Below are 13,654 nucleotides of genomic sequence, written 5' to 3' on the forward strand. Positions count from 1 at the left end.
CGTCAACTAATAAAATGTTTATCATTATATCACCAATATTCTATTTGTTAGCCATATTTTGTTATCTCTTATATGAACCAAGATAGGTGAGCTCAAAGTGGAAGTATAGAGACCGACGCCCACCTCTTAACCGGTAGAAGTGCGCGCTTTGACCTCAATTATCTCGCTTTCTATAAGAGGTATTAAAAATTTGTAAACTAATAAAAAATTGGAAATTTCATACCAAACATTTTATTAGTAAACTAATTTTTTATATCTTTTATAGTTCCCGAGATAATTGAGCTCAAAGTTAGCAACCTCCCAGACACCCAAATTTTCATGGTGGATCAAAAAAAAGTATATTTTGGGACTCATTTTGGACTGTTTTCCTGCAAATTTCTACTTTTTTCCTGCTCTTTTCTCGACGATTTTTAATCCCTGTTGTCCTTTTTGTCCCCAAAAAATTTCAGTTATCTAGCTCATAAATCTACACCTTAAATTCGTACTCCTCTTTATTTTTCGGTTTTTTTTCTGGGTGGTCCCGTTCCTCCTACTAGTACATTTTACTAAAAACGAATCACCCACACCCCCTTCCCCTTCAATCCTTCTAAATCACATTTCGTTTAGTGGATTTCTGGACAGACACCCCGGGAATGCGGCGGCGGCTGTGCTCTTTTACTATTTTCGGTGCCTTTTTGCACTTACATGCCCCTTCTTTCAATCAAATGGAGAGATCCTGAGTTCTAGAAGATTCAGATTTGGCGTAAATTTGAAAATTGGAAATTTTTAAAAATCCAAAAATTTGGTGAAATCCTATTACCGTAGTTCCTCCAATAGAAGCCCACCCAAACCATTAACTTTGAGCTCAATTATCTCGGTTCCTGTAAGAGGTATCCAAAAGTAGTCAATTAACAAAATGTGTATCATAATATCAGAATCATTTTATCTGTTGACAAAAATTTGATATCTTTCTCAGAAATCGAGATAATTAAGCTCAAAGTTGGCGGTTCAGACTTCTATTAGAGGAACCACCATATTGCTGGTGGTTTTGAAATTTCGAAAAATTCTAGAATAACGATTTTTTGGAATTTGTTAATTTGAAATTCTGAAATTCGATTTTCGCTCTAAATTCTTTATTTTTCTCTTTTTTTTTTGCCTCCAAAGTTTCAAATTCCCCCCCCCCCCCACTTCAATTGAGAAAACGACGTTCCATTTTCATTCTCCATCATTGTCTTTCTCCTTTTTTTCTCTAGGGACCTTCCAAAGAATAGTGGACGCTTTCTGATATAGAAGACGTCCGACGGGGAGAAAAGGGGACACAAATGAGATGAGTGGAGCAGTATTGCGTGTGTGTGAAAAGAGCCAAAGATGAGATAGAGCAGATATGAAAAAGGCGGCGAAAATTTCGGAATAATTTCGGAATGAATGTGGTGTTGCTCATCCTTTCTTCTAGAACGTTTTAAATCTTTCTGGATATTTTGAGATTTTTTCACACTAATTTCGGCCTGAAATTGCATTAAATTTGAGTTTTCCTGGACCAAACGCCGGCTGCGACCTGCGCTTTTGAAAGCTCCTATCATAAGAACTAAAAACGATACCCAAAAATTGTTTACTAAAAAAATGTGTAAAATTTTGTTTCACACATTTTTGTAGTTTAAAATTTTTTGATAGCTCTGCTAGTTTTTGATTTGACTGCGTTTGAAATATGAGACCTTATCGGGAAGCTCAGCTGGTAGTGGTTGTCTTGAACCATATTTATCTCGATTTCTGTGAAAGATAGCTAAAAGTCAGCTAATAAATTGTTAGTGATATTTTGATAAACAATATGTTAGTTGACTACTTTTTGATATCTCTTATAGGAAGCGAGATATTTGAGCTTAAAGCGGGCGCGGCTGAGCTACGGGTTGCCGCTACCCCTATCAATGCACACTTTGGGCTCAATTATCTCATTTCGCATGAGATATATCTGAATTTTGCTCACAAATAAAATGTTGGTGATATTATGATAAATATGTTGTTAGTTGACCACTTTTTGATATCTCTTATGGGAAGCGAGATATTTGAGCTTAAAGTGGGCAAGTATAGTGGTGGCGCAGCAAACCGCCTAGCTCAGTCACGCAAACGTCCACATCCAATATCTTGGTTCTCATAAGAGATACTAAAAAACGGTCAACTGACAAAATGTTGGTGATATTACGATAAACATTTTGTCAGTTGACAACTTTTTGATATCTTTCCCAGGTACCGAGATTAATTGGCTCAACTAAAGCTACAAAGTTACGCTAACTATTACCTCACACCTCTTCTTTTCCTTCTTCTGTATATGTCCTTTTCCTCTACCTCTTCCGTTTATAGTTGATTTATTTATGGTTAACGACAACAGCAGAAATCCCTCCTCCTTCTCCTTTCTCATTCATACGATACGCTCTTCTCACTTTTTTCTTACTTTTTTTTAATTCCTTGAAGGTTATATGCAAAACCGTAGAGGGGGACTTACCTCCTTTCCTAGAAAACGGGTTCTTTTGAGAGTGAGAAAGAATGGCTTTTCGATTGACACAATTTTTTTGAACTGCTTTTTTTGTATTTTATAGGATTAGGAAGTGTAGATTTATAGAAGGTACATAGTTTTATAGGTTAGGCTAGATTTGCTACTATTTTCCCCCTATAAGTTTGAGCTTAAATATCTCGATTCCTCCGAGAGATATCAAAATTTTGATAACTGATAAAATGTTTATCACATTATCAAAAACATTTTATCAGTTGACAAAACTTTGATATCTCTCACAGGAAATGAGATAATTGCTGTCAAAGTGAGCGCGGCTGAGCTAGTTGGCATCGCTGGCTTCGCCACCCACCAACTTGCACAATTTGAGCTCAATTATCTCGATTGTTATAAAAGATATCAAAAGTCGGTCAACTGATAAAATAATTTTCATACTATTGACAATATTTTACTAGTTGCCAAATGTTTATGATCTTTTATGGGAACTGAGATAATTAAGCTTAAAGTTGTCATCGTTGCGGAAGCGCGTTTCAGCGACCTCAGCTATTTCGTACGGTAGCCTTCTATTAGAGGGTATCAGTTTCGAAAGAGTTTTATGTTATGGAAGCAAAGTTCTTTTTTCAAAAGGTAAAAGAGAAAGTCGTTAACCCATGTGTGTCCAGTGTTCTTCCGATTTCCATGACTAATCGAAAGTCTTCTCCTCTTTCTTCTTTTTTGTTTGAAACATGTTTTCAAAGAAAGTTCCAATTGTCTAAATTCGGAAGAACGAAGGAGACGGAACCTAAAAATTGAAATCTCAAAAGTTCTGGAAATTCTAGATACCCTAATAAAAGTTGGGACGGAATCCCAAGAATCCAAGCCGCATAGGGCCTAGGGATTCAAGAAAACCAGAGAAGAACCCCGAAATTTTGATTCCTCTAACTTCAAAGGCACATTTTTTCATAAGACCTCCCATTATGAACTTTTTTTTTGAACTAACATAAAACTTAGTCACCCTCATCTTCCCGCCAAAAGGTCTCCTTCCTCCTCGTTTTTGATCTACCCAATTTGATCTTTTCATGTTTTCCGTTATCCATCTTTCGAAATTGCCGAAACGCTTTTCCATTTAACGATTCCAATAATAAATTATCGAACTTTTATAGGTGGCTGTCTGTTTTGGCGGTTTTTCTTTGAGTTGACGTCTTCTGCAGATGTCTTCAGAAGACATCTTTTTGGTCCGTTTTTTATCCGTTTTTCATGAACCAGAGCTTTTTTGGAGTCTAAACTTCAGAAGAAAACCACAGAAGATGTCTTCTTTTGGAATCTTCAGAAGACGTCAACGCCTCCAACCTTCTCCGCTGACAACCTCCCCCCTCTAAACAATGATAAATGGCCTTCGTTTCACACTTGTCGCTTTATCATTTATCAATCTCCCTTGAGGAAAACCGGTCCCCTCCTTACCGTTTTCGAAAATCTGAATGACCTCTTCTTCTCCTTCTTCTGAATACGACAAGCCAAAACAGATGGTTGACATGTCTCTCCCGCTTGTTCGCTTTGGATATTTTAATCTCCCATTTATAATAGATTTGTTATATCATGGACATTAATTTAATATTTATGGGTTGTCGCTGATTTTTGAAAATTCAGAAGGTTCTCCGAATCTTAGTGTCATTTATAGACTGGTGATACTAAATTAGAAAATTGAGAATTTTTCCGAAATCTTGGAAAATCTGAAAACAGTTTTTACTTGAATTTCCAGAAATTTCCGAAACTCTAGAAAATTGAAAAGTCCAAAAAGTTTGGAATTTTCACAGGTTCCAAATTATTTTTTTTTCATATCTTTGAGGTTTTCGTTACTGAAAATTTTTAGAAACCTAGTTCTGAAAATCTATAAATTTAAAAAAAATTCCAAAATTTCGAATGCCTTTTCCCTCCATTTTTCCCATGAAGACCGGAATTTTCCCTTTTTGCCGTTCTCCTTCTTCCTCCTCCTCTTCCTCATCAAAATACTGTCCGTCAATAGGCGATTAACCGTTAGGGATCACTCTTTTTCCCTCTCTCTCCCTTTTTTCGGAATTTTTCCACACCCTCCAAAATTGGGCAACATGTTGGCATCATCAAGATAATAACACTTGTCCCACCTATTTTTTTTCTGAATCGATGAATTTTTTCTTTATAATCCCATCCTATACGTTCTTGTGAGCTTAATTATCTAGGTTCCTATAAGAGATATTAAAAACTGATCAACTAATAAAATGTTTATCATAATATGTCCAATATTTTATTAGTTAACAAAATTTCGGTATATTTTATAGGAACCGAGATAATTGAGCTTAAAGTATGCAAGTGGGAGCGTGACGCCAACAGCATAGCTCAGCCACGCCTACTCAAGCTCAGTTATCTCGGTTTCTATGTGAGATACCAAAAACTGATCAACTAATAAAATGTTTATCATAATATTATTAACATTGTCAATTAACAAAGTTTTGTTATCTTCTACAAGAACTGAGATAATTGGGTTCAAAGTATGCAAGTGACAGCGTGGAGCTAACCGCATAGCTCAGCCGCGCCCACTTTGAGCTCAATTATCTCGGTTTCCATAAGAGATATCGTAAAGTTATCAATTGATAAAATGGTTATCATAACATTTCCAATATTTTGTTAGTTAACAAATTTTTGATATCTCTCCTAGGAACCGAGATAAATGAGCTCAAAATTGGAGATATAGGGCGTGTTGAGAATGCATTTGGCGGGAATTTACAATTTGTTTTTTTTATATTTCAAGTATTAAAATTGAAGGAATATCCCTAAACTTTCATTTTTTGGTCCCTTTTCAGCAAATTTCTCCTTGCCTCATCGTTTTCAGCATATTTGTTCACTATGATATCACACCCATCTGTATAGCTAACTATTTTTTCACACTTTTCTATGAATAATTGAAGTCCTAGTAATCCAATAGAAACATTTCACACCTTATGTTGAGCAATTTGTTATTTGAGATCTAAAGTTTAGTACCTCACTAAAGTGCTAACAACATCTGTTCCCTAGTATCATCTGTAATTGATACCCTGAGATGATGCCCATACACATATGATCAATAAATTGAGAGCGGGTGTGAACGTATGACTCTGACAGCTTTCTTTCAAAGTTAGGGATTTTGCATGGGCTTCAGGTTTAAAAAAGCCAGCTTATCAGCGTGTAGTTTGGGTAGTTTAGGCTTTCGGAACTCCTGGGGAAAATTTCAAGAAACTTCCAAGCATCCAAAAAGAGTTACCGTAGTTCCTCCAATAGAAGCACACCCAAACCGTCCATTTTGAGCTCAATTATCTCGATTCCTATGAGAGATATCAAAAATGTGTCAATTGATAAAATGTCTATGATACTTTGATAAACAATTTATCAGTTGATAAATTTTTTATATCTTTGACAGGAGCCAAGATAAATTGGCACAAAGATAAAAGTTAGGGGAAGCTTTAGCTTTTTTTAGGTGTTATGGTACTTTCATGTTCTTTCCAGGTTCTTTTAGGTTTCAGGGTTAAAAATACTAGCTTATGAGTTTGCAGTCGGAGTTATGAATCTTTTGGATTACTGTAGAAATTTCGAAAGACTGTCGAACATTCAAGAATGTTCCTTATAAGAACCTGCCATCAAATGTTCAATTTTTGACTTCTTCTCTAACATATTAAAACAACTTTTAATCAATTTTGGTCCCAAATTTTTGACATTTAGCCTGCCTGTTCTTTCCTATTTTAGGGTACGTACACATAGTTTTTTAATGAATTTGAAATGAGCCTTTTTGGGTTCTCAACCCCCTATTCTTGTGGTTGTGACCCCCGGAAATTAATCGACGCCTTTTTTTTTGGTCCCGTTTTTTTGGAGTCATTGGTCAAGCGAGTAGTACTGGGTTTTGCACAATTGGAGAATGTTCACTTGCCATGGTTAAGCTTAAAATTCAAAGTTTTATCCGTTTATGAGCCTTTTTAGGTCCAAAATTATTTTCTAGAGCCCAGAAGATAATGACTGATCTAGAGGCCAAAAATGAATCGATGCGCGCCAAGCCATAACTTATTTCACACTCAATATTTTTAAATCATCTAAATTGGAAATAATAGAAAAATACAAGAGCTACAAAATGATACTATTTGGATTTAAGTATCCTCTATGAACAAAGTTACAAGCCAAAAACCATCCAAGGCGACTGTGTTATAGCTTATAACTATGTTCATAGACAGGGTACAGCTTCTCAAGTTGTATCATCCTCTGGGTCTTAAAATTTTCTATCACATCCATTTTATGCTATTCGCCGTGAATAGCCCTCCAACCAATTTTAATTACCCTAAGCTTTTAATACCTGGCCTACATTTTCCCTCTTTTGTACTATTACTATTACTATGACCATGAGATAATCCATGCGAAAAAGGTTTTGTTGCCAAAAGTGTGTGTTCGCGAAAAGCGAAAACGCATTTGGAAATTGAAAATTGTTCGCTGTGGGTTTATTTGCGTACAAAAGTGTGTATAATTGACACCCAGAATGGATGGAAAGCACGAGGAGAGAGGTAAAACAACTTGGCGTTTTGTTAATCCCCTTTATAAGACAAACATTTTGAGAAAATTGCGGGGTGTTTGGTTCATGATAATGTCCATTTTATTGTTTTCTAAACTTTTCTAGTCTTTTCTAGGTTCTTTTCTAGGAGTTTTCTAGAGATTGCTTGATTGATCTTTCGACGCTTGTCTTCCAAGCTGAGCTTGGGTGCCATTTGAGTCAAAGTCTTCGACCCAAATTATCTCGGTTACTGTAAAAGGTATCAAAAAACCATCAACTACTAAATTGTTGCTGGTTTCAAGCTGAGCATGTGATCATTTGGCAAATTTTTTGAAATCTCTTATAGGACCCGAGATAATTAAGCTGAAAAATTGGACACTATGCCCCTCTCTTTCTCTCCTTTAAAACGGTGATTTGATGCATTATGATGAGTGACCATCATCATAATCCTATAGAATTTCCCATCATCCCTCAAGGTATCAATTACCCTATTACACTTTCTCACCACCGTCGACTTTTAGTACATAGGTGTGGCAAAGCCAATGTACGGATGCCTATATCTTGATTTGCCGATTCCAGAATAGTTTGAAGTTTTCCAAAATTTCAGAGTATACCAGACAAAAACAGAGCTCAAATTTTGTAGTAGACAACTTTTTTGTCATATTTGGTTCTGAGGAGATATGCCACCTAGAAGAGGCTTCCTTAATTTTGACATGGAGGCGCGCATCCCCCCCCCCCCCTGTGGCGCCCAAAATGGTGGGCCTCTTCCACGTGGCATATCTCCCCAGGCGCAAATTTCACAAAATAGTCGTCAACTACAAAAATGAAGCCCTTTTTTTGTTTGATAACTTCTGAAAATTTCACATCAATTCAATAAATTTGAAGTGCGTTCTAGTGCGTCGGAATATGACAAACGTCTTTTGGCGCCAAATATGGAGCGCCTCTTCCACATTTCATATCTCTCCAGACTCAAATTTTACGGAAAAGTTGTCAACTACAAAAATTGAGCCCTATTTTTGCTTAGTATAATTGAAAAGTTTCAAATAAATTGGACAAGTTTTAGCCAGTTTTTCAGATGTTATAAGTTTAAAACAGCAAAAATTGAGTTTCGAGTGATCCTAGGGAAACTACTCGAAGGAGGTAGATCAAAAAGTCTTACTGTAAATAGAAGCTATCAGTAGTAGTTAAATTTATGAGCTAAATTTTAGGAATGCTGCGCATCTACCAGCTGAGCTACACGGTTGGGAAGGCCTCCGCTGTACTCCAGGCGCGATTTTAAGCATCTTTTCTCATTTTTAAAGGCACATATGTACCTCAAAAAGGGAAAGGAAAATGAAGCCAAGTATTTTGAATAGCTCATCTTTCATCAATTCAATTTTTTGCCTGGTGTCTCACAAGTTTTGAATTGACTCATCATTTCATTTGCACCCCGATGTCAGTTGTTCGCTCCTCTCTCCCCTCCCATAGTTGATATTCGGAGACAACTGTCGCCCTTTCGAACACACACTTCTTCCTCTTCTTCCTCTTCTTCTTCTTCTTCCTGTGTTGCCAATCCCCTCCCTTCACATCACCATCACAAAGACACAACCACCTATCTTCCCCCGATTTCCGTTGATTTTGTTTTCCGCGAGTAATTCCCTGACCACATCTTCTTCCCCCCTCTAATTCTCTGTCTCTTCCTGTAGAATTATATGATGTACTTTCACAAATTACTGTTTTGTACAAAAGACAAGTACAGATAAGAGATTTCTTCTTGTTGGATTTTTCCAAAAAGGTCCAAAATCAGTGAGACAAGTCTGAAAGGATCCCAATCTTTTTGAATCTGTGGCTCCAATTTTGGGGGGGGGGGGGGGGGCTCTTACCAATCTAACTAGATTTTTGAATATGAAATCCATCAAAGATTATATAAAGCCAGTAACAGTTGTCTCCTCCACATAGTATCGGTGAAGGTCAAGTGGTATTGCACAATAGAGCTTCCGACAACCCTATCTTCGCAGCCGAGTGGTTCACCCCTTCAAGTTCAAAACTCCTCACTCAAATGTAGTTGAATTTTGTATCATTTTGTAGAACTTTTGAAGTTCTACTTTTTTCATATTGATTTGCTTGGAAATTGTAAGTTTGAACCGAGTTATAAGGATGTTGGCAATGTTGACTAGTATGTATGCCTTGCTCCAGCTAGAGTATAGTACAGTTCTCATTCGCTTTCTTTTAAAAGCTATTTTTTAGCTTGCTAAATTTAATATCATTTTATAGAGCATTTTAAGATCTTTATTTTGAAATATAGTATATTTAAAAATCATCATTTTGAAGAAAGTTATAGGCTTTTGATGCTTGTTGACTCGGGCTGCTCCTGTTGTTGTTTTCTTCCTGATTTTTCTCTGAACCCAATTTTCGACAAATAAGGCTTTTATATAATTTTGTAGAGCTTATTAAGATCTTTATTTTTTCTTGTAAATCATTTCAAAATATCGACTTTGAAGAAAGTTACAAGCTTTTTAAGCATTATGCCTTATCCGTTTTGTGTTCTTGCTCGCTTGTCGCTTCTTGGCAAACCCCTTGTTTTCTCCTTGTTTTGGAATTAGCAAATTGAATTTTGTATCATTCGGCAGAACTTTTTAATATCTTCATTTTTCATTTTAGTTTGTTTCAAAATCTTAACTTTGAAGCGAGCTAACCCGTTCACAAGCTCCTCATAAGGCTTCTGCTCCAAATCTGAAAATTCAAATTTCAGTTTTTGTTACAATCAACACTTTTAACTTTGAAGCGTTTCAAGCCCTAGACGCTTGACCTACCGTATCACTATTCTTATCACTATTCATTCATACCAAAATGACACATAACACGAGCACTCCTTATCCAATCAATCAGCGAAAAAAGTGACTAACCGATTACTGTCTACGCAAACATACGAACATTTTAACAAGACACAATATAAATTGGTCATGATGAAGAAATTTTCTCTCACTTTTCCTTCTTTTTTTTTGCGAAGAAACAAGAATTGGAATTACTCATTGGGGTTGCATTGATGACAACGAGCTGATTGATCATTTTGAGGGAGAATCTAGGAATTCTATTTTTGAGACTTTGTAACTTTTTTAGTTTTCAATACTTTTTGAAAATTTAAAATGATAATGTAGTTCTTTCAAAGTTCTACAACAAAATATAAGATTTGAGTAAATTTAATTTATTTTTGGTCTGCTGTAAGACGATAAACATGGGGGGGGGGGGGTGTACCTCAACGCTGAAACATCCTGCGCTTTGAGTGTTTTAATTTGCTTCAAATTCAACCTTTTTGGAAATTTTAAATCAGTAAATGTAGCTCTCAAAAAGTTCTACAAAACGTTATAAAATTTATGTAGTTTTGATCCAAGTTAGCTTGCCCCAAAAGCAATGAACTTGAGTACTTCATGGTTTACAGCTATCCGAAGCTAACTCACTTCAAAATCAATATTTTTGGAAAATTCGAAAAGTGAATTTTGAGATAATTCGCACATCATCACACATCCTCATGTCTTCTGACACACGACGATTACACGACGATATATTTTTTCTGAATCCACCACAAAGACTCATCTGTCATGGCGCACACAGACCTCCCCCCCCCCCCGGCCCCTTCATTTTTGCCGCCTTTTGTTTCCACCATGGACCGCGTAGCTGCCAAAAAATGGCGCGAAAATGAGCTGCTATTTATCACACATCCCCGTCTTTAGTGATCTTTTTTCTTGCTGTATAAGAATCTCTTGGTTTTCCTCGAAAAAAACTGCGATATTAAATTGATCTCGAGATTTGTCATTTTTATCAATCTTCCAAATTTGGCAGCACCGTACCGCTCTTCATAATATATCAATTTTGTCGAATTTTATATCAATTGATAGCAAATTTTTCTGGAGATACTTTTTATATTTTTAATTTTTCAAATATTTCGATTTTGAACCTATATCTGAGCCATTTCCCATCCCTACCTCCCCTATTTCTTATTTGCGGCAGAACGCACCATCAGATTGTAGGTAACGTAGCTTTCTGTATAATGGATCAATTTTGCTCATTTTTATATCAATCAATGGATAATTTCCCGGAGATACCGTCCATGTTTTGAATTTTTAGAAAATATAAATTTTGGAGCTGTATCTAAGCCATTTCCCATCCCTACTTCCTCTATCTCTTATTTTCTACAGAACGTACCGTCAGATTGTAGGTCACGTAGCTTCCGGTATAACGAATAAATTTTGATTATTTTTATATCAATCGATAGAGAATTTTCTGGAGATACTTTTCCTATTTTGAATTTCTCTCTAATTTCGATTTTGGGCCCATTTTTAGGTCATTTTTCCACCCCTTTGCTTCCCCAAATAAAGGGGGCGGCAGAACGCGCCAAAAGCTCCCCAGTCTCTGTTGGTCTGGCCCATTTTGGACCATTTCTTCTGCAATTTTTTGCAATTTCTCTCAAAAATGATATAATAATCATCATAAGAATGCATAATGTGCCTCACTCACCAAGCCCCAACACCTTTTGTGAGTCATAAGGCAACCGCGTAGCACAAGCATAACAAAACAAAATGGTATTCATGACTGGTAAAGTTTAATATTATATATTATTTGGATAAATACTTTCGACCATTTACCATGAGAAATTGTAGAGTTTTTTTGTGTTTTTTTTGTTGAAGAAAAAGGTCATTTTCCTTTTTTTGCCTCTTTGTCCTCCCTCTAAAACTCGATTAGCCGGAACTGAAGATGTGTCAAAATGGTCGTTTATTTGTGGTCATTCTTGGAGGTTTTTGTCAGTTTTGCGTTTTTTTTTCAAGTAACAAAGATATTAAAACTTTTTCTCATATTTTTTCGAAATTTTCCATAATTCCTTGATTTTCTACCTGTACTATTCTTCTCCTATTTTTTCGTTTATTTTCAATTTTTTGCTTATTTAATCTTTTTTGCAAAAATTTTAAAAAAAATTAAATTTTTCAATTATTCAGAAATCACCAACTTTTAAAAAATGGATCCAATTTCTGGAGAGCAACTTTTGGATTTTTCAAATGTTGTCTTGTTTTTTCAGAAGTTTATAGAATTCAAAAAGTTGAAAATTCTGGAATTCAGAAATTTCAGGAAAAGGCAAAAAAAATCCTAAATTTTCTGAATTCCAGAAAAATGTTCTAATTTCCAAAATGTTCAAAAAATTCCAAATTCAAAAAATCCAAAAAACTCTAAAACTCCGAAAAAAAGCTGGAATTGGGGAATTTCAATAAATACGAAAGTCCGAACTTTCGAAAATTCTGAAAATCCCAAAAAGTCGAAAACCCAAAAATTCTGGAATTCCCAAAAAACCAAAATTTCTGAAATTCTAAAAAGTTAAAAAAACAAAAACTCAGATATTCCAAAATTTTTTGAAATTCCAAATATTCTCAATTTAAAAATTCAGAAATTTTCCAAAAATTCATAAACTTGGAAATTCCGAAAGTTCGACAATTCCAAAAAAAAATCTGAAATTCAGACTTTCCATAAAAATCAGAATTCAAAAAACTTTCGAATTTGGAATTCCTAACAATTCGAAAATCCTTCTTTTTTACGAAAAACAAAAGTTTTGGTCACTTTCTTCATCACGATTTCCCCATTTCCTGTACTACTACCCTACAAGCATCCCATTTTGACCCTTCCTGTTTTCGATAGTTTTTTCTCTCCAAATGTCTGCGCCTCTCTCTCTCTCTCTCTCTCTCTCTCTCTCTCTCTCTCAATTTCCAAAACTTTGTGACTTTTTGTCTGCTGATGTGGTGGTCCATCGGTCCCGAAAAGCAATAAACACAGAGAGAATAGTTTATTTGAATGTCATCCAATGCTCCCCCCATTCATTTATTCCATTGCCTCCCTCCTAGCTTTTGGAAACATCGAAACTCCAAACAAATCTCGATTTCAAACTTTTTGAAAATATCGAAATTTCTGGAATTTCTGACAGTTTTCCGACGTTTTTGATGTGATTTTCGTAATCTCCACAAGTTAATTTAGTCTAGTTGAATTCGACTTTCTCAGCATTTTTACTTTAGGTGGTGACATAGGGTAAGAAAAAATGATCTAAAAACGGTCCAAATCAAAATTTCTGCAAAATTCAAAAAAAGAGCGTTATCTCTGGAAAATTTCCTATCGATTGGTGTAATTTTTGAAAATATAGGTTCATTTTGAAGAGTGCTACGCTATATACAAAACTTCGTTCCGTCCTGCCTCAGAGGGAGCAGGGGAAAGGGGGTGAGAGTCGAAAAATAACTTGGGAAAGGCTCAAAATCAAAATTTCTGCAAATTTCAAAAAATTAATAGTATCTCCAGAAAATTTCCTATCGATAAATATAATTTTTGAAACTATTGCTTCATTGTGAAGAGCGCTACGCTAAATACAATATTTCATTGCGTCCTTCCTCACAATCAGAGGGAGCGGAAAGTAGGGTAGAACGGAAAGTAGGGTAGGAGTCGGGAAATAGCTTGAAAAAGTCTCAAAATTAAAATTTTCTAAAATTTCAAAAAATTGACATCATCTCTAGACAATTTCCTATCGATTGATATAACTTTAAAAATTATTGGTTCATTGTGAACAACGCTACGCTAAATACAATACTTCGTTGCGTAATGCCTCAGAGGGAGCAGGGGAAGGTAGGGTAGGAGTTGGAAAA

Source organism: Caenorhabditis briggsae (genome assembly GCF_000004555.2).
Source record: "Caenorhabditis briggsae complete genome, chrI, whole genome shotgun sequence".
Taxonomy (NCBI): Eukaryota; Metazoa; Nematoda; class Chromadorea; order Rhabditida; family Rhabditidae; genus Caenorhabditis; species Caenorhabditis briggsae.